This window comes from Chelmon rostratus, chromosome 12 (assembly GCF_017976325.1).
Source record: "Chelmon rostratus isolate fCheRos1 chromosome 12, fCheRos1.pri, whole genome shotgun sequence".
NCBI classification, from domain to species: domain Eukaryota; kingdom Metazoa; phylum Chordata; class Actinopteri; order Chaetodontiformes; family Chaetodontidae; genus Chelmon; species Chelmon rostratus.
Genome location: NC_055669.1, coordinates 2,390,708 through 2,412,055, shown reverse-complemented (window position 1 = coordinate 2,412,055; position 21,348 = coordinate 2,390,708). Strand labels below are relative to the sequence as shown.

The window sequence follows — 21,348 nt, the reverse complement described above, 5'->3', positions numbered from 1 at the left end:
CACAAGAATCTTTAAGAATCGGTCAATATGGCATTGATAACAACATCAGACTGAAAGATTTCACTTAAATGACCATATTACACTTGAGATCATGTAGAATTTGAAAAAGAAACTGGTGTAAGGACATAAAACCAATGATCTGTCGATCTTCACGGATCAAGACTCGAACGTCCAACAGTCAGAGTGCCAGTGCTGAAAGAAAAATATTTAAATGGAAACTGAATCAAAGGCTGACCTTAAAATTGAAAGTCAAATGGAATAGTGGGTTTGGAGAATCATGACACGCCTAATACACAACATGTCTGCGACACTGATTCTTCAGTGGGGCATCGGCCCCTCGTGAATGATGTGAGCTTATGTAACAGCTCAAAACAAATACACAAGTATTGTTTTCGGAGGGATGCTCCTCATCATTGGGTATCACATTTTCTACACGCCATTCAGTCTTTCCCAGTTCCACTTTTCATGCTCTGCTGTTGCAACTGTTGCTTCTGTTTACATAATGTTTATATAAGCCCTATTCTTATTTTTATCTTACTTTTCCCTGCTCTGGACCCACAGTAGTGGTAATAGCAGCTGCAACAATCTCTGGCAGGGATCATTGAAGACACTGATTTTGTTCCAGTTACCCTAAATCAGTAAGATTTCCATACAGCTCAGTACTAAAGTTCCAAAACCTAACTCTGAACTGGAGATGTGTGGACACTGATGGACACAACAACAAAACCTTTCAAGCCTCGTCATTCATTGCACTAAAATTAGCACAAGAAACAGAGATTATTTTAAGGAAGCAAAAGGACAAAGTGCCATGAAGACAGTGAAACAGCTCTGTGCTGAGAAGGCTTTCATGTGGCTGTGTGCCTGTGTAAAAGTGTTTTAAAGAACTGCTTTTCCTTATTGTGACAGTGTTTACGGATGGCTGTAGTGGTGCTCTGTTTGCAGTTCTTTCATTCACAAGGACATCTTATCATGATGAGAACTCCTGTTTTATGGCTGCCACAGAGCCGGGAAGCAGCAGGAACACACATACACAAAGACAATGCTTTTGTCACTCTCCTTTGGAATGTAGCAGGCCATTACTATGCAAATGAGCAAACATCTAGCCTCGTAAACTACGGTGTGTGTTTACATGGGAGCGTAAGGAGCGAGGATAGTGTAGAAAGCATACAGACAGGACAAGGCTCGTGTTAAAGAAAGCCTCCAGTTAAGATGAACATCTAAGATGTGCTTCACTGATCCACTTTAATTTCCTTACTTTGGAGGGAACATGCAGCCGTGTCATCCTCGGCTTTTTCTATACATTACATTACATCCTCCTTCTCAATGTGGGGATCAGTGTAGTTTCCTCTTATCTTAATCTCTTCTACAAGCCATGAATCCAATTTGGAAGCAGTTTAGGAGTCTAGTGAGAAAAATCGACTTGTTCCAGAAACCACCATCAAATATTTATGTTCGGCCAGCTCCAGCTTCCAGGCCACTCGTTTCTATGTCACATCCAAAAGTGACCAATATCGAACACTCTGGTGACCGTTCAGGCTCACAACTAGATAATAAATAGGAAGGAATTCTGTCTCTACTCACAAACTAACCGGCATATCCAACCAGCATCTTTCACAACCAACAACCCTTTTGATCCTGATGGAGTCGCTACCAATAAATATCCACTCAGTTGTCAATTTATATTAGGTACACCTACCTTACACTAATGCAGAAATAAATGTTCTGATGTCAGTTATTATTGGTCAGTGTGGAGGCTGCAGGCTGTGCTGGTCCTGTGCTGTATTATACTGAGAGGTGTTTATAAGATGGACTACCCTCACTGACATTATGGACACACAAATAAAGGTTGCTGATTGAGTTAAACTGACTAGGGGATTATCACAGCGTAGAGTGCAACACACACAGGTTGTGTTGCCTACTTTCACATCTTTTTTTCTTACACTGGGCATGCCACACAAACAGATGAACTAGTCAAGGTCCAGCAGACGGGCTCTGCCAAACCAGCGAGTGATCGTGTTCGTGACTGCTGTTCTCCTGGGGAGCTGACACTGTGTCAGTGCTGAGAAACAGGACTGTGGTGCATCCTGATGTGAAGACAAAAGCGGTGGCTTGCATAGAAAACAGTATGCACTTAGGTGTTGTGATTTGTGTCAAACGCCACCAGTGTGTATTGTCCTCATGAAGTTTCACACTGGTGAAAGTTTTTCCTCGACCACCACCAGCCCCTGTGATACCAGGTTTTGAATGGCATCTCCTGCTGTAACCTTCATCAACCAACATTTACAAAATACCACAGTCTGAAAAGCTAATCTCAAGATCAATGAACGTCAACTCTGGTGTTCAGATCAGATTTCATGGCTGCTCTTGTCATTCAAATTTCACAATGGATCTGTAGCAAATATTCTTTCTTTAAGAAATGTACTGCTTCCTGGCTACTGGTCCAAGGTGTGACCCGATGCATGCTGGGATAGCCTCCAGCCACCTGTGACCCTGAACACTATCAGTGGGTAGAGAAAATGGATGGCTTAAAGATCAGTGAGAGAGCAGCTCACAGCCTCGGTGGTGGGTGGTGGCTAAAAGAGGAGAATACTGTACAGTATATTATCTAACAGAATAGTATATATTCTGTCAAAGGCCATGGCGAGCGGAGAGCACTTGGCTTTATGTGGTCGTCTATTGTCCTCAGGGATTAAATCCTTGGTATTAACTCAGCCTGACTCACAGGCCTCACAAAACTAAAAAACAAGTTCCTGCCAGTAAGGTTAAAGCTCCCAAACAGAGAGAAAAGCCAAAAAAATTAGCTGGAACGAGCCAAAATGTGATTCAAATATGATTACTATTATTTAACCCCCCCTCCATTCAAAAATCTCCTTCTCTTTTCCTCTTGCTCCTACAGTCGGATGTTTGAGCTCTGCTCTGCAGACTGATGTAGGTGCACAGTTTGACACTGGAAGGCTGTTTTTACATTCATCTGCTTAATGTGGAAAGTTTCTCTGGGCTCATTGAAAATCCAGTTTTATGCTACAAGCATCACAATGCAATCAGAACTAGTCTGGAAGCCAATTCTGGTCCAATATTCAACTTATATAAGTATGATGTGGAAACCTGAAGCCTCCAGTGCACAAACACTGAGAACTGACTTTTTAATGAAGGAGAAGAAGAAGAAGATGTGATTTTAAGGATTTTAGCAGGTTAGTAGAACTTTTTTGGTTGAAAAACCATGATTAGTCAGAAAATCTACGTATTCACACATGTCTGGAGGGGATCTTTAAAAAATTACTCCTTGTTTCAGTGAAGACTGACTTCATTGAAACAAGGAGTAATTAACACATTACTGACACATATAAATGGGAATTATGGTTCAATTTCTACAATTGCCAGCAAAATATTCAGCACTTTCTATTTAAAGACTCACACTGAGGAATACAGTGAAATTAAAACTGGGCCAGAAAACATGTAAAAAACAGACCACCCATGTAGAGAGCAGTAATAGAAGCTCTCTTTGAAACAGAGTCTTTTATGATACAGTTTTATCACAGCAGCATGTCCGGTCCAGTCCAATCCAATGAAAGTCAACACTAATCAAAAAAGAAATGAAGCTGAAAAACTTAACCTTTGTCTGACTGCCCTCCACAGCCCCTGGAGACACACACTGGGCCATACAATTAACAACAGCTGTGGTTAGATTGGGAGGGAGTCTATTAACTATTCTGTTTCAAACTACGTTTAGCTAACATATACGCTCCGTCCAGCTTCTCCTTTCACCTCCACTTAAAGCAGACAAAGCCTGATGAGGAGGAGCCTTTCACACCAAACAAACAAGACAGTCACATGTGGAATGGTACTTTCCTTGTCAGTGTGTTTGTCTTCGTGCTTTTAACAGCCTGTGAAACAAGATGTAAGGAAATATTTGGGTTAGGAGGCGAAACATTCCTCCTATTCAGTCTTCTCCTACATGTTGTGTGGCGTTCCTGTGAATGCCAGTCCTGTCTTTTCAAGCTTCACGCAGTCTGGACGTGACCACAGGTACGCTGTCAACTGCTCACACCTGGAAAATGTTTTCTATCTGTGTATGTCATTTCATGCGAGCCATCGTCATCCAATCCTTTCCCCCATTCACTATCCAACAAACTGCTACAAAGCCCCTCAAAGAGAGAAAATAGACTAGAATTTTTTTTTGAATTCACACTCATTCTCCTCAGAGGAGTTGTGTTTTCACCGTAGAGATTTTATGTGTGATCCTGTGACTGACGATGCAGCATTTCTCCATAAGGCTTACGCTATAATACTTGTTATTTCCACAACACCTGCACTGTGAATGTAAAATGTGAGGGTGTTGACAGTGCCTTATCACGGAAACATAGCAAGACCTGAAAGGAGTACGCCACAGAAAATCTATCTTTTTAGTCACTAATTCTCACCACAGGTAAGCTGGAGAGGTGGCTGTAAAAGTCTCCCTCCTTTGTGAAGGACGGCAGCAGCACTCAGTTTCAAGTCACATCATCTACAACGGATTCCAATCAAGACTCAGTCACAGAGTCAGAATCCACTTCTCTGCCACTCATTCATATATTCAGCACATTGCAAACAAACCAAGCTTCTCCACAACATATCTAAATCCACTTCCTATGTGCTGTGCTTTTGCCTCGTCAGAGTTTCGCCGCTGGAAGCATTTTCTGCCTGACTGGCCGGGTGACGACTGTTTTGAACTTATTTTGTCCGTCGATCAGAGGTGAATTGAAGGACAGGTGAAATATCTTTCATGGATGTTTTGATTCTGATTAAAGCTGCTATCCTGAAGCATTTGTATCGCAGCCACGAGTTTCAAGTTCAAGTGGACCAAATGAAATCTAAAAAAAAGAGTGAATACTGGATTTAGGATAAAAGCACGACTCCAAACGAAGGCTAATGCTAACACATTTCACTTAACGGATTAATAAGGTAGTAATATGTCAGAAGTTGTTTGAGTCCATCCTCATATCCTCCATCACTGTGCTGCACTGCTGCCACTGACCAAGGACAAGGACAGACGGCAGCGAATCATTCGCTTTGCTGAGATGGTGACTGGCTGCAATCTGCCACCCCTCCAGGACGTGTATGCCTTCAGGACCCTGAGGTGAGCGGGAAAGATTGTGGCTGACCCCTCCCACCCTGGACATAAACTCTTTGAAACACTCCCCTCTGGCAAGAGGCTGCGGCCCATCAGCACCAAAACCACAACAACAGCTTCCTCTTGACTGCAGCCGGCCTCATCAGCAAGGCCGGGACCCCGCTGTCACTGACTCTTATCCTGCCCCACACACGGTACAAGTTACAACAACGGCAAGTCTCCATATCTAACGTGTCACGTTATATTAATGCATGTATGGAAATCTCTCCATGCTCTTCATTTCAAACACTGTCCAGCTTTTTATTTTAGAATATATACTTTTTGTTCATTTCCATTTTCTGTTCATGGCTCTTGACTGTTTTTTTATTTTTTTCCTTTGCTCTTATTTTGTTTATCGTGACCATAGATACGTGCACTGTAGCAGACAAAAAAGCAGTTTAACGTCAGTTGGACTGCTCTTCTTCAGTAGTGTGGGGTATTGTGTCAGTGTGAAAACAGCCTTTGAACCAGCGACTACATTGGCAAAGCCCCTGAGCAAGATTACACATTGTGCTCTCGTCATGTACCAGCATTCCCCCTTTCGCTGCTTATTTTCTCTGGTCCTTTTTTATTTTCAACAAAGTTCTCCTCTTTGTTACCTCAGGTTAGCTATCAGACATGAATTAGATAGCTTGCAAGTTGCTGTAGGATCAAAAAACGCCTCTTGTCTGATTTCAGTCAAAACGCTAAAGCAGTCCCGAGAATTTCGACGCGCTGCCACATCTTTTCATTCTGTCTGACCCGGCTTTGATGAACAGCGATCTACTGTATTTGCAAACACAACACACTTGGCCTGGAGAGCTGTAATTGGAGGAGCTGTCAAGCCAGAGGAAGGGAAGGCTGAAGTTGTCTTCAAACAGCAATTTAGCGGCTCCCTTCCAGAAAGATGCAGCTGAACACCTGTCAGAGGAAAACTGTTCATTTACTGTGAATGTTTTCTGCAGTGTGTTAAAAGCTGCTGCTATTCACATGCACACCAATTTGGTATGTGCTGTTGCCTAGAGTTATGAACAGGGAGGTGATAGCTAACGGTTATGGCTGTCCTGTATCACAACCATGACCACTCTGCATTGAAACATTCCTTCGGCCTATGCTTTCCATGCAATTATACTCAGTCATGGTGATAGAGGGGTATGGGTTAGAAAAACAGACCTGGGCAATGTTTGAATCAGCAAATTGTCTGGCAAAATATGGACAGGAAATGTGCTTTCCACTGGAAAATACTGATAGAAAGGATATAAACACACACATACACACAACTCTACTGCAGCCACACTTCTGCTACTTAATCCCCTTAATGTACCTGATGATGCACCTGGACCAAATCAGTGTTATCACCCTCTACACACACACTCCCAACCAACTTCACACACATGCATACAGAGCACAGAGACTATTGTCAGGGCAGTTGTCGGGCGTCAACGTAAATTAGCACACAGAGCAGTTTCAGGGCTTCATTAGCATCCAGAGCTTCTATAATTAAATGTGTGTGAGTGGCTGCTCTGTCAGATGGCATCATGTACTGAGTGTTTTTAATAGTCATTGCTTTAATGAGACTATCCATTACAACTGATATCCTCTAACAGCTTTTTCACCAGCAGCATTTCTCTCTTTCTGGTACATACAGTGGTTCTCTATGGTGGACCCATGACTAAGCATCAGTAAGTGATCATAGAGTGCCAGTGTTACAAGTTTTCAACTTAGCTTTTACACTTTAACGCTGTGTAATAACTTACACTTGAAGCCTTGTTGGAACAAGCTCTCACAGTCAAAGGTTGAACGGTTTGTCTGTTCAACCATTATTTGAAACAAGCCAGACAGCTTCACTAATTATTCAAGGTTTTGAGGTGTCGTAAACTCTTATTTAAGTTCTAGGCAGAACATTGCTTTTGGGACAGAGCACCGGAAATCGGCCGGAAAAGTGAAACCAAAGCAGAGGTGCATTAAAGCTGCAATCTTTCTAATGGTCAGCAGGGGGCAACTCAAATGCTAAAAAATGAAGTCTGTATGAAGCTTATGAGACAATGACTCTACTTCTCACTTGATTTATTACCTCAGTAAACAGTTTCCTCATGAGTTTAAGGTCTCAATCACTAGTTTCAAGTGTTCTCCAATACAGCATGATGTTGTAAATGATGAGTAAAACAGACAAAGGGTTTGCTTTAGGGCGTGGCTACCTTGTGATTGACAAGTTGCTACCACTTTATGTCCTTGGGTTCTCGTCAAATCCAATCAGGGTAGTGGTGTAGCAATGTCCATCCTCTCGCCCAAATATGGTCAATTCTGGCTCCACAAAACCAAGATGACGAAAGCTATATTGCCAAACTCGAGGCTCATACAGTAGTCCACCAATCAATGTGTGACATCGTGGTGAGTACGTCCACTATTCATTGTACAGTCTATGGTCGCTCTCACCCTCGCTCACTGTGCCTTGTGCATGTACCCTGTCACAGTGTATGAGATGCAGAAGAAATGAAGAGCCCTACTGTGCTAAAATAGTGTACCTGACCATGCGTTTTTCTGTGTGCCCATTAGTTTATATCACTATATTTACTACGCTACAATTTATTAAAAAAAACTTAATTCAGCAATATGCACAATATGAATTAAAATACTGAGTCAACGCTCTCTCTCTACAGAACAGGGCCATAGTAATTCAGAGCACATTTTAGTTCATTTTGTACTTTAATGGTAAAAAATCCCTTACATGCTATTAACCAAATAACCAAAACCACTTGACATACATGAACCTGAGTCATTTCTGGCCCTTGAGGCCCTTTGCTCAGCTGGTAATCCAGCCTTGATGCTGAAGCGTAGCTGCCTGTGATATCTCACATTATTAACGTTTGACCACCAACTGTTTCGCCCAGAGGACACAAGCACAATGTAGAACTTTCATGTAGAGTAGGGCTGCAACAATAATTTTCATTCTCAATCAAGCTGAACATTTTTCCATTGATCATTTCTATGAAATATCACAAAAGTACAGAAAAAAAGGACTTGTTGTGTTCAAGCAAGCCCAAAACTCAAAGTGATTCAGTTTCCAGTGATATATAACAAAGAAAAGAAGCAAAGTGTCTCCTTTGGCACATTGGAACCAACAAATGTTTGGCATGTTTTTTTTTTTTAGTTTTTTTGCTTTCAAAACGACTTTATTGATTTATCAAAAAAGTTGCACATTATTCTTCTTTCAATAAATCACTCCACTAATTGTTTTGGTTATTGGGGTCTTTTTTAAAAAAAGTACAATGAAAATAATTCCAATAATTCCCATGCACTACAAGGCATTTAAAAGATTCAATATTTGCACCCTAAAAATGTCCCTGAACAAACAAAAATACTCAAGTTTTGATAATTCGTACCTATCAGTCGCACTGGTTAAGTCTCTTCCCCTGGGCCTCTGTCTTCTGAAAAGTAGATTGCTGATAAAATTAAGGTAATCAGAGCCTTACATGTTCTTATCCTATCATCATATTGATCATTTGGTGAGTTTAGTCTGATCTTAGTCTGCTCTTCCTGCTCTTTTAACATCATTCCAGCATAACGTCTCCTGCTTCAGGTCTGCCAGTGTTTGGCCTCTTGTACGGTATATACCAAATCTGATCCATGTGATGCGGTACCAAACGCTCCATCTGGACTTGGGTGCAGGCCTTGACCCTGCAGCTTATGACGTCATTATAGACAGAGTGCACATGGTTTTTAGGGACTGGCTGAGACTGGTTGTACTTCTACGTGACAAACAGAACACACTGAAATACTGTTGGTCAGAGCAGTCTGAATAATGTCGGAAACGACAGATCAGCTGTTGAATATTGCTGTACTGTAGAAACTGACTCATTTATTTCCTATTCAAGTGTGCACAGGTAAAAACCTACTGGGAATGTGGCTACATGTATACAAGGCTATTAAACAAATGTAGTTGTGAAAACCAAGTTTTTCTAGTCTTTTATACCATTTTTTCCAAAACTGGGGCATTTACATGATGTTAAAGAGATCAGGTGACAGCAGAGAACCGACACTCACCAGGTTATTTAAGTGGCATCTCCTTGATTTTGTTTGCCAATGATCCAGCAATATTAAAGCTGCCCTCAGTCATCTTAATAAACACTCCAGGCCTGATCCCAAGCCCTAATTTGGAATGACACACTAAAATACTTGTTCATTCAGGCTTTTCTGGTCATCTGGAGCACTTCTATACTTAGATCCATCCTGACTTTCAGGAGAATTACATGCTTTCATCTCTTCATACTTTAACTGCTGCAGCCCTGCCTGTTTGTTTACCTTCGCCAAAAAAGAGAATGCCTCCAGTGTGGCGAGAGTGCTGAAGCAAGGCCTTTACCTGCAACAAAGAGACGGGCCCAATATCTCCCTCTCCTCACTGATGGCTTCACCAGTTTTTGTAGTGATTTTGTGCAAATGTTTTCCTGGCCTGGCTCCAGGTTATCTCAGTGAACTTTTGACTGCTTAACAGACTACAGACTGCATGACTGACCTGATCGTGCCCAGGATAAAGACTAAAGGTGACTGAGCTTTGCCATCACGGCTCTGTGGCTTTGGAGCGATCTGCCCGAATGACTGAAGCTGGCGGTGTCTCTATCTTCTTCCACAAATCTCTTCCTGACACTTACGTTTCCTTAAGGCCTTGAAATAATCTCCAGTTTTTGTTTACTTGTTTGCTGTTCGAGTTACTGTGTAGGCTACTCTCTTTGTATTGGCTTTATCGCTGTTCTTCATCGTTCATTCATTGTATTGATCTTGGTGAAGCGCTAAATTGTTTTTAAACATTAACTTCATGACCACTTCTGCTTCTCACAAATTGAGATTTTGATGTGGTTGAAAAGAAGTGAAAAATAAACGTAAGCAGACCTTGATTTAAGTTTTTTTTCTTTCTACAAAGGTCAAGAATTTTCCTGCTAATTAAAAAAGTGAAATGAGGTATGCTTGAAGTGCTAAATTTGCACATGAGCGTGACTAAAAACAGAACCACTATTTAAAATTTGAGTGCTTTTGAATCTACTTGTTTTAATGAGTAATATTTGCTTCTTCATTTTATGTTCCATGTTTTCCAAAAAGCATTTTTATGTTTTGGATTTTTCCATCTACTCTGCTGTTTTTATTGTGCTCTAACATTATATCTGGCATCCTGTTGAACTGTAAGAATTGCAAGTTGATTACTTGTTAATCACAGATCACAAGCAGTGAATCTCCTCCAAATTTAGAGTTTGATGTTTGGCTGAGCCGATAATTAATTCTGCCACATTCAAGTAGCCTGGGGTAAGTGCACTACAGCTCAGTCAGCTGATGGTCACTATGTATCTCCAACAAGGTCCACCACTGATACGTTAGTTTTAGATTAAGGACTGTTAAGGTTAAGGTCAGGACCACCCTGGGATTTGTATGCAGCCTGAGAGCAGTGTTGCCTTAGAGGCTTATCTTAGGGAAACAAGGTCCCCTATTGTAGTTTTCATAGTTAACCACAGTGGTCACAAACAATACATCCTGATACATGCAGGCACTGTGGGACAGGCTTTCTGAGCCAGTTTCTCTGTCAGTGTCAATGGTACCAACATGGTTGTGCTTTTAATAGACTGTCCACCAGCACAGACTGGATGTCCATACAGCTAGCAGAAAAAATATCTATTAATATTGCTGTTTTTGGCAAGAACATCTAGAGGAACGAGGCTTTTTGTACAAACTGGCAATGGTTTCTGGTAAATGAAGCATCATTTCTATCCACCGACAGTTGCTAAAATTCAATTATAACCTATACAACAAATTCACGCCGGTCACTGCAGCCTGGAGAAGAGTACTGTTGGAAGAGGATTATGGGAGTAACACACAAACCAATTTTCAGTTGTTGAAAAAAAAAGCTCTTTGGATTGGATGCATACTTAATTTCTGTGTCTTTAGTCAGGCTTAAAGTGACAATAAACTCATTATGTACCAACCAGCCAGCAGGCTGCTTCTGGCTCTCGCTCCTTCAGAAATACAAGCGATCGAGGTCACTTCTGAGTCAGCGAGGAATGTTTGTGAGAACGGACTCAGGCCACGTAAACGAGGCGACGGATGAAAGTGCCAAGTACATTTCTAAAGCACCACATGCATGCTGGGAAACCCCAGAATCCTACAAAGTATAAATCAATGAAGCTCAACAAGGGGTCTGAATTACCTGCCATGGCTTTGAATTCCAGTGGTCTGTTAAGGGTTTCCACAGATCGTTTAGGGGTTAAGAGTTCACTACAGTGCAATTCCTTATTATTCTAAATGATGAATTAAGAGCAACTAATTTAACAACTAAAATCTTAACAATTAAATCATTTGCAGCTACACTGGGTCAATTTTGGTGTTTTGTTATAATCGAAGTGCATCAAGTCATAAAATCCATTCTTGTTGTTTTGACTGAACTTTCTGGGGTATCAGTCAGTAAAATTAGAGATTAAACCTGCTTCATCCTGCTTTAAAAGCTTCTGACTCAAACTTGCCTCATTAGCAGAGACTTTTATGATGACTAAACGCTGCTTTTACATGCTTCTAACACCATATAATCAGTGGAATTATGGGGTGATTTCAAAACTCCAGAATCCACATTTTGCTATGAAAACTGTCAAACAACAAAGATTATTTTCTCAAAACATGCCACAAACTCTTCTCAATCTTACCTCAAGGCCACCTTGTAAAAGAAGAGGATCTGGAATTTTTTTTTAGATTAACATTATAATCAACACTGTTGCTACACAGCTGGCCAGATGTCAGACACCCCCAGACCTCTGGCACTGCAAGCAGGTCAAATCCAACACTGAGCAGCCTGATCTGAGGCCGCCATTTGACCCAAACCCGCCACCATAGCCATTCTAGCTGTCCAGTCTGAGACGACACACACGTTCAGCTGCTGGGCCTGTGTCAGGGTGACAGAGGCTCTCATTACAAGCCACCACAGACACAAGTGAAGAATAACTCAAACACAAGACAAAGCAGGGGAGCAACGGCTCAGTCGCTTTTTCATGTTAATATGACAAGTTCAGTAAATGGGTTTGATCATTTATCTTACTGATGCTACATCAGATGTGAGGAGATGGATATGAAAAAAAAATCTCTGTATCCTCTGATGAGATGCTAAGTTCAGGATGTGGAATGACAAAGATGGAGTCAAAGAGAGAGAGAGAGACAAAGAGAGAGAGAGAGAGAGAGAGAGAGAGAGAGAGAGTTGAGAAAGACATGAGAAGCAGTCGGAGCGGATCAGCATCACTCCTCCCCTCCACGGTCCCTCTGTAGGTCTCTGCTCTCTCTCTGCTCTGAAACCACGACATTCATCTTTCTACCTCTTCTCAGTGCTGCACTCACTCTCTCTCCTTCAGTCACAATGCATCAGATTTAGCACATTTCTGTGATATTACCACGCATAATTAAATCTGCGTCAGAAGAGAAATCACCAAACCTGACAAACTTGCAACAACAAAGAGAAATTTCCAAAGTGAAGTTGTTGTGAACGCCAGGTCCAGGTTTATCACTGAAGCCGGGTTAACTGCGTCTCCGCGAGCCGCCTGTCCACTTCAGCGCGTGGCGGCTCTCAAAGAGAACAGTTCCCCAATGGAGGTTCAACCCAGAAGCTGTCAACACACACTGTTCACGACTCAAGAACAAAAAATAACCTGCAGTTAAGTCAGTGTAAAAATATGTACATGTATAAATAATATGCTAACTACCATACAAGTTGCCGTTTTTCACTCTGCTGTCGACGTTACGGCGACAGTCTGTAGTAACTTCCACTTAGTGATGGTCACACAATAACGGGGAAATTGAGATAGTGTCATCGTTTTGAGAAAAAATACGCTTCTTTTCAGAAATTCACACAGGTCAGTGTTTCCAAAAGTGGCTGAAGAAAGCCTCATCTGAAGATAAAAGTTGCTAACTAGCTTAGTTTCACCGTGTTTCCTCACTTTCAGCTGAAAAGCAGCGCACAGCAGCGCCGGCCGTGCCCCCCCGCCAGCACCGCGCACCGGCTCCCCGCACCGTGCCCTCCGCCGGCACCGTGCCCTCGCACCGCGCCGGTGACAGGCTGCGAATGACTCACTTCAATTAGGCGACATCTCACATGAAAAGAGCTTCAGAAGAACCAACACTCCGACTGCTGGAGCAACAACGTGGAAATAAAGACGTGGAAAGTGGAGACGAGTGTCTGCACAACAGTTTCACGTGCTGTGAAGCCGCTGAAGGGCCACCAAAAGCCGCGTAGAGCCAGTGCCACTTACCGCTGAGGCGAGGATGGAGCTTCACTAAGAGCCGCGGTCGGAGGCGGACTGCTGTTCTCCGCGTCGGTCCCCTCTCTGCCGTCCTCACTCTGCCTCTGCCTCTCCCTCTGCCGCGCGCTCTCTCTCTTTCCCTCTCTCCCGTTCACTCCTTCCCTCTCTCTACCAGCCCTCCGTCCCACGGCCCCCACTCACCAAATCAACAAATTGAGGAGTTGAACTGGCTGCTGATTGGTCATTACAGTGCCGTCAGTGATTAAAGGCACGCGCGCACGCACGCACGCTCGCGCGCACAGGAACACACATCCTGGGCTCAGCCTTCACCCCAATTCAAGCAGCCGCTCCTCTCAGAAGCTGGCCGACTGCTTCCTTAAAGCACAACTCTGGCTTATTTGAAGACGTTTCAGCAACAAGATCACATGAACTGACGAGCTGTTTGTGACGAGCTTCACTTATTACAGCCTGTGAGCTACAAGCCACAGGAGTCACAGCTGAAGCTGGCTCCAGCCTGGACAAGTGTCTTCTGGGCAGGATGGCAGTCTTCTGGATTATTCAAGTGCACTATGTGATCCTGTTGGAATTTTGAAATTTAAAGATGCACTAATCCACATTTATATGTGAACAATGGATCAGATTTCAAAGGTGTCTCATCATCACCCTACTCTGCAGTTCCCATCCATTCTCTTCCCTCCGTAGCGTCTTTGTTTTGATTTTGGGACCCATAAATTTATTGTTGCAGTTAATAGGATCTGAAAGAGATACTGTAAGAGTTTTTTTTTTCTTCTGCTCTGTGAAGAATTTTGGATGGAAGCTGCGTAAGGCTGCACAGAGCAGGTCGAGCCAGGCAGGAAGTCAGACACAGGAACAGAATAGAGAATCCAGTCAAATTTCAAAATAAATCGCACTGTGACTCCCGGCTGTATATCGACAATAAACACAATTTAAAAAGACAAAAAAAAGAAACCATTTAACTATGTGGCCTGCTTAGAAGCACAAACATCAAGAAAAAAAAAAGATCAAATCAACAAAATCTGAGAAAGTCAACAAAATCAGGGAGGCAAAATGCTCCGCTTCTGAAACGCTCTCGATGGGGTATGCGGAGGATGGAACAAAACCGCATCACAGACCAAATGTGAGGCCGCTTTTCATGGCAGAATAGTTAGCTCACTCTCTCCAAAGCCACCACACTACATTACACACGAAAGCCAAAATTTTTCCATGTAAAAAACATCAGTTGCTTGTCTACCGCTGCCTTGTTCGGTTAGTTAGTTTGAGGTACGGTGTGATTTTGGTGTTTTAAAGGGTTAGTTTGGCAGTAGACCTGCAAGCCCTGTGTTCTGAGAGATAAAATGACTGTGTTTGTCAAAGGAGTCTGGTGAATTAGGAGAAGGCATTGATGGAAATAACAGCTTCAGGTACCTATTGGGAAGGGTTGTCCGATGCCAAAGCAAAGCAGTGAAAATATTCTTAATATAGTGTATACTTAAACTGATATTGAGTTTTTTTTTAGGTGGGTCTTTTCTTAGGGGGCTAAAACACCATTTGTGGCTGACCCACGGCTCTCCTTCTATTCTGTCAGTGAAGTTGAGAGGAAGATAGGCTTCTTGGATTTGACTGACTTTCTGAAGAAATGTTGCTTACCTGAATCTAGGTAGTGCTTTGAGCACCGATAGCGGGTGGGCATAAGAAATTCAATTTTTTATCAAAAATGTAATATGACTTTTTTAATGTGTTCTTTAAGGCAGAAAACATATATAGAAAGGATTTCATTTCACACAGCGGGCTATGCATCTGCCGTTTTCCTGTTCTGATGGCACTGTTACTGTCTGTCTGCTTGAAGGGGCCCCCTGACCTTTCTTTGCCGTTTTGGTGAACATTAAATTTAGTCTTTTAAATTCATTTGAATTGAAAAAAAAAGGTGTTTTATCTTAGAATGAATCTAGTTTGACATAAAAGAGTATGTTATATGTGTTGCAGAATACATTTGACAAAGATCTCTGTCCTGTTGTACATTAGTGCCTTTTTCAGGGGGGCCTGGTTCCACTGTGCCAGTCCACCAGGGCTAAAGTGCTACAGAAGGGACAGAAAGCAAAAATCAGGTGCACAGATGTGTGAGGACAGAGAAGCTATTGTGACTCTTGTGTTCTTCAAATGTTTTCAGTGCCAGTATGAAGCAGAAAGATTAGACATTTACTTGTATTTATTTTGTTATTGGGAGTTAAGTGAGTAATTGATTATCTCGGAGCAGAACCAGTCGTCTGTGAGAAAGACGCAGCACCAGGTAAATAAATGTACAGGACTTGCATCTTTGCGAGAGTGACGTGAACAGAGGAACCAGTTTGGTGCTGGATCTGTGGCTGTACACTGTTCTGCTAATCTTAGTGTAGAGGGTAAGAAGGCAACACTGCTGATTTATTCATACCAGCTACTGGGATCTTGGCTCTATCTACATATCAAGGATGTGCTCGTCAAAATGCTGACAGTGAGGATGATATTTTTGTTGCTGGTTTTGCAGAGTAAAATCTTGTTAACTGATAAATTCAGACCTGTGGCGGGTGCTCTCCTTGGTACTGAAGTATGTTGATGTTGTGGCTGTTCAGCAGATGACTTTGGATTACTGCCTTGCCCGGCCTCTTGTTTCACAGTTGTAGTAAAGCAGTAAAGGTCAGTAACACTGGGCTGGGTGTGGTTGTCCTGATGTGGATGCTTCATGATATTCTGCCTGCACTGTTCAGCTTTGGTGGATACAGACTGTGGCACCACCTGTGGCTGGCAGACAGATCTCCTCTCAGTTATCTGGAGAGACTTTGGACAAAGGTCCTACCATTCATCCAAACTGAAATATCTCATCAACCATAGGATTGATGGCCATGAAACTTTGTACAGACATAAACGGCCCTCAGAGGAGGAAGCTCAGTGGCTTAGATTGACTCTTTTTCTAGTGCCAACAGCAGGTCAAAGTTTTCACTGACTCAGTGAAGTATCTCAATATTTACCAGATAGACTGGAGCATTCATGGTCCGCAGAGGATGAATCTAAATGACTCTGATGATCCTCTCAACATTTCAGTTTCTCCAATTCTTCTGCTAAGGACCAAATACCTCTTTAAAACTAATGACGTTCCAGTATCTACATAGCTTTTTATGTGCCCCGCATGTCTTTTGTTCATAGCTGTCTGATAATCATAATCAGGGCTGGCAGTGTAAAATATGCACCTAGCGTATTTTGATGTAAATATGCTTTTAATGTGGGTTTTCTATTTTACAGTAGGCAGGATGTGTCGCCTTCTCGAGGCAGAATGCTTACAGTATCATTTCTTCTGCACAACAACCTGAAATTTGGCCCGTAGGTTACTTTAGAGATTGAATGTTGAAGGAGTTTTTTTTTTTGGGTAATCTCAGACAGTGTTTGCCTTTGTTCACCAAATGATGTTTCCTTTCCAGGAGCCATGTGCTTGTGTGGACTACATGTGATTATATCTGTCTGGAGGCTGCTGGATCTCATCGAGACTGTGGAGAACTGAACACTTTATCGATCTGAAACAGCGCCATGTTTAGCTGTAATAAAGTTTCATTTCTGTTGCTACAGCAATTACTTTTCAGCCCCTCAGCCACCCTTTACGGATCCTGCCTCTGTAAGTGTCAGACTTATGGAAATTAACCTTTTGTGCTGGAAATAAATGTTGTGGTAGATTGAATGATTATTGTAAGTGAAGGGTATAGAAAGTTTTCCTACATAAAAGGGCCAGGGATATCACAATATTGATAATAGAGGAAAACTTACTGCACTCAAATGTCTCTTTGTCTAGGAGTGCAAATTAATTACCTACATGCAATCATACCTACAGCGTACATTTGTCAAAGAGGCGTCTCATGCTGTAAAACAGCCACCATATTTCACTCAACACTCTAACACACTTGACACGAAATGATAGAAATGATTTGACTGGCTGCAATAATCACAGCCCTGATCCTAAATGTGTGGAGCTGGGGTCTCAGTGATCCTGCTCACCGTGTAGTGCACTTCAGACCTCACAACCTCTCCATTTGTGGATCCACTGCTCTCATCCATTTCAGCTCCCCAGGGACCGGCCCTCACATCATTGTTGAAGTTTGATGCTGATACTGCATTAAGTGCACCGGTGACATGGTTTCTATTGTTGTTCTCTCTGTTTTATTAATTTCCTTGTTGGGGTGTTCACTCGTCCAGAGCTAACAGCCTAAAGAGTGTCTGCCCGCCGCTGTGAGGCTGCTGCTGTCGTAAAGGATTATGCTAATGACAAGTGGAACTGCAATGTGCTTTTAATTTCAGGACAGTCACAAAAGGAAGTCATTTATTTAGGTATGAACAAATCAGTGGTGTGCACAGGCTCACGGTTTCCTTATTTCTCTTTCAGTTTTTCTGAGAGACAAATCATTTGTGCATCAGGTCAATTGTTCAGCTAAACCCTAATTAAATCCTAAAGGCCAACTGGGTTGTAAGCAATAGCACAGAAAGCTGGCAAACAAAACAACATCAGACAAAGACACAGGGAAAAATGTAACCGGTTAACATGGGGTGAGTCATTCTGGGGAAAGATTGTTGAAAATGGCATCTCTCCTTCTTCACAATGCGATTATCCCTCTCGCTCCCCATCTCCCCTCCCCTTCCCCCTGTCCTGTGCACAAGCATGAACGCCACTTGTTGCTGATTGGCTGGAGTAGTGGTGTGTGGCTCGGTGTGAGCCGCTGTGTTTGTTTCCCATTTACACAGACAAAGCCTGAGTACAAAAATAGATTTTTTTTTTATTTCAGCGCACACGGAACGAACCATCAGGAGGTATTTGCTGAATTTTTCAAATTCAGCAAATATCAACAATCTTTCTCCAGAATGACTCACCACCTTTAAAACTCTGCTGGGAAAAGATGGAGAAAAAGATCCTTGAAAATATCAATTCGTAATTTAACTGAGAAAAGAAGAATATTTTAGGAGAAAAGTTTTGTAGAATTTGAGCGTGGTCGTTCTTTCTTGAACTTGGGAACAGTATACCACATGTGACAAAATAATCTCACGTCAAAGGTGCACTAAGAGCTTTCAACAGCACCTCATGACCTTCATTCAGCATTCACGGTCGTCAGTCACAGGATGCTCAGAAAGCTCTTCAGTGGACCTTTGAGCTTAGATCATTTTGTCACAAATGAAACGGCATTATCTGTACATATCTGAACCTCTAAACTCTCTGCCTTTAAAAGTACATTTATCCAACCCAAGTAATGAAAAGGTAGCTTTCAACAAAGTCTGTCACCTGATGGCTTTTCTCTTTAACTCCCAGCGCCTGGAGGAGGTGTAGGCAGCCATTTCACCAAGACTGTGTGAGCAGTATGGCCTCCAGTGTTATATCTGACATTACATTGAGCTTTTATGCTGGATCAGAAGGTACACCTCTGCTCTCATGAGGACCATTATCTGCCTGTTATGCTACATCTGTGAAATATGTACTTTATGGACAGAAATGTACTCCTGTACCTGCATTTGTGTGTACTGAGCACCTGAACGTAGATCGGCAGAGTCACTGAAGTCTGAAAGGATGTTCAGCTTCCTGTAAACCTGCCTGACACTTAGAATCTGCCTCTTCCTGGTGATGCTGTCAGCTCTGATTAGCAAACAAATCCCAGAAAAAAGCAATACTGTGGCTCATAGGATTTCTAAGTGCAATCTATATTTTCATTAGAGTATTTTGTTTGGATCACTTGCACACACTGTCAGTGCTTTGACTCAACCAGTGGCGTTACTTCTGCCTCACAAACAGCTCTGCCTCTGAGAAACACTGGAAACACTGAAACAACACGGAAAGCAGTGCTTTCAGCATTTTGTGGATTATTTTTACCACTATGACAGCCAAGAATGCTCGATGTTTGTGGTGGGTTCTGTAAAACATTCCAATTCAATGTGTGTTTTTTCAGATGTTGAATTAAAGGCTTTGGTTAAAAACACAAGTGAAGGAAAAAATGGTACCTAAACATGATTGAAGTGATACAAAAATAATGATTTTTATGCTGCTTTTCTACTGAAGACTCTTCTACTGAACACTCATTGGTAAATTGTGGAACTGCAAGCACTTTTATTCAAAGACAGACATCTGTTTGAATGCACAAAAATGAACAAGAAACTACAAACACTTCTGTGCCCATGGTGGTTTCTGATTGGCTGGAATGTTAATATTGTACAGGATACTGCAAACAGGTTAATTCACTAAATCATTGCCAAGGCTACATTTTTTTACTGACTTAAAACACTCAATACTGTGTTCTGTGCGCCAGAAAATCATATATATATATATATATATATATATATATATATATATATATATATATATATATATATATATGATTTTTTATCATGCAGTGGCGTCTGCTGTTTTCCTGTACCTCTCAGTTCTGGTGCCGTTGTTGTCTGTCTGGTATCCCTTGAACGGGCCCCCTGACCTTTGCTTTGTTTTGTGGATTTGGTGAACTTGTTAATTTTGTCTTTTAAATAAATGTAAAAACACAGAAAATGAACCTTTTTTAAAAAAACACAACTTTTCACAAAGGAATTTAGACAGAGTTTAGTGGGTGATATGAATTGCTGAATACATTTGATGTAGATCCCCGCATGCATTTAGCCTTCAGAATATTTCTCATAGCTCATGTTTTCATGAACTCGCTGCTGAATATCTGAATGGCTTATCTGGATTGAAGATTTTATTGAGGTAGAACAATATAGGATATCTCTTGACTTGTCCTTCTATATTTCAAGCTTTCAGTTGTGACAAGCATGAGAAAAATAGGATAATGCTGAACACATGTAAATTAGAAGCAATTCCACTTCCATAGACCCCAAAGCTTTTCCAAGACTTTGTTAACCTAAAGAAAAGGAACTTCAGGCTCGAGGAAACAGGATTTTTTCTTTCTTTTTTTTTTTTTTTGTAAAGCCAGCTGCATGTATTTTTAAATCATGTTCTTGTTCAAATATCATAAAGAAATGTCAGGCGTTGACTGGCTTTAAAACATAATCATGTCACATGTTCTTGAGACTTAAAGCCAGCCACCTACAATGGCTGCAAATATCACAGGACGCAAACATTTTACATAAGATGCATTGAAAATGACTATTGTTTCTTTCACTAATTCAGTCCGTCTGTGAATATTTGAGAGGATTCTCTCAGGCTTAGCACAGGAATCTCTAATCCGCCTTAAATCAGTTACACCATATTGGCTGACTGGCTCTGGCAGTGCTGTTTACTGTTCCCTGCCAAGACAAAGTGAAAAACTGGAGCTCTGACTGAATAAGGGTGCTGGGATGGAAGCAGGAAAATTAGCTTTTCGTTCGGGCTCTTTTTGTCGCTATATAAACACGGGGGTGGACATTTTCCACAGCATGATGGCACAATTTCAGTAACTCTTTTTCTTGAAAACGAAATTGAGAATTGTGTGAGTGTCCTGTTAATACTCATTTTTGTTCATTCATTCACCCCATTTAATCAGGAAAGTTGTTGAATACACCCCCTTTGTACGAACGGATGAGTAAGGTGTCTGTTTTTTTTTTTCAAAAAGGAGGAAGCTAAAGAGATAAAACACACCCCTTCCAAAAGAGTTGAGACGCTGTGTAAAATATGTTTTTATGTAAAAACTTCATTGATTTTTGTAAATATTTGCTTGTTCTGAAATTAAAGCAGCAACACGTTTTAAATAAGTTGGGACAGGGACAGCAACAGACTGGGAATGATGTGGAACGCTCCAAAAACACCTGTTTGGATCATTCCACAGGTAAACAGGTTGATCGGTAACAGGTGATAGTATCATGATTGAAAGGCTCAGTGGTTCACAGCGAGGATGGAGCAAGGTTCACCACTTTGTGAACGCATGACTGTATAAAGTATGTAAGTATGTAATGACATTTGATCACAGAGCCTTCAATTGCACCTGATATGAA

General features: G+C 41.7%; 1 protein-coding gene across 1 annotated transcript in view; it reads right to left on the bottom strand.

Annotated features, from left to right (window-relative positions):
* The window catches only part of LOC121614619 (cadherin-6-like), a 76,152-nt gene extending 62,660 nt beyond the window's left edge, over positions 1 to 13,492 (bottom strand). The window contains exon 1 of the mRNA XM_041948598.1: positions 13,399 to 13,492. The gene's annotated coding sequence lies outside the window, so the exon portion shown is untranslated. The remainder of the gene's footprint in view (positions 1 to 13,398) is intronic.
* Positions 13,493 to 21,348: the final 7,856 nt, after the last annotated feature.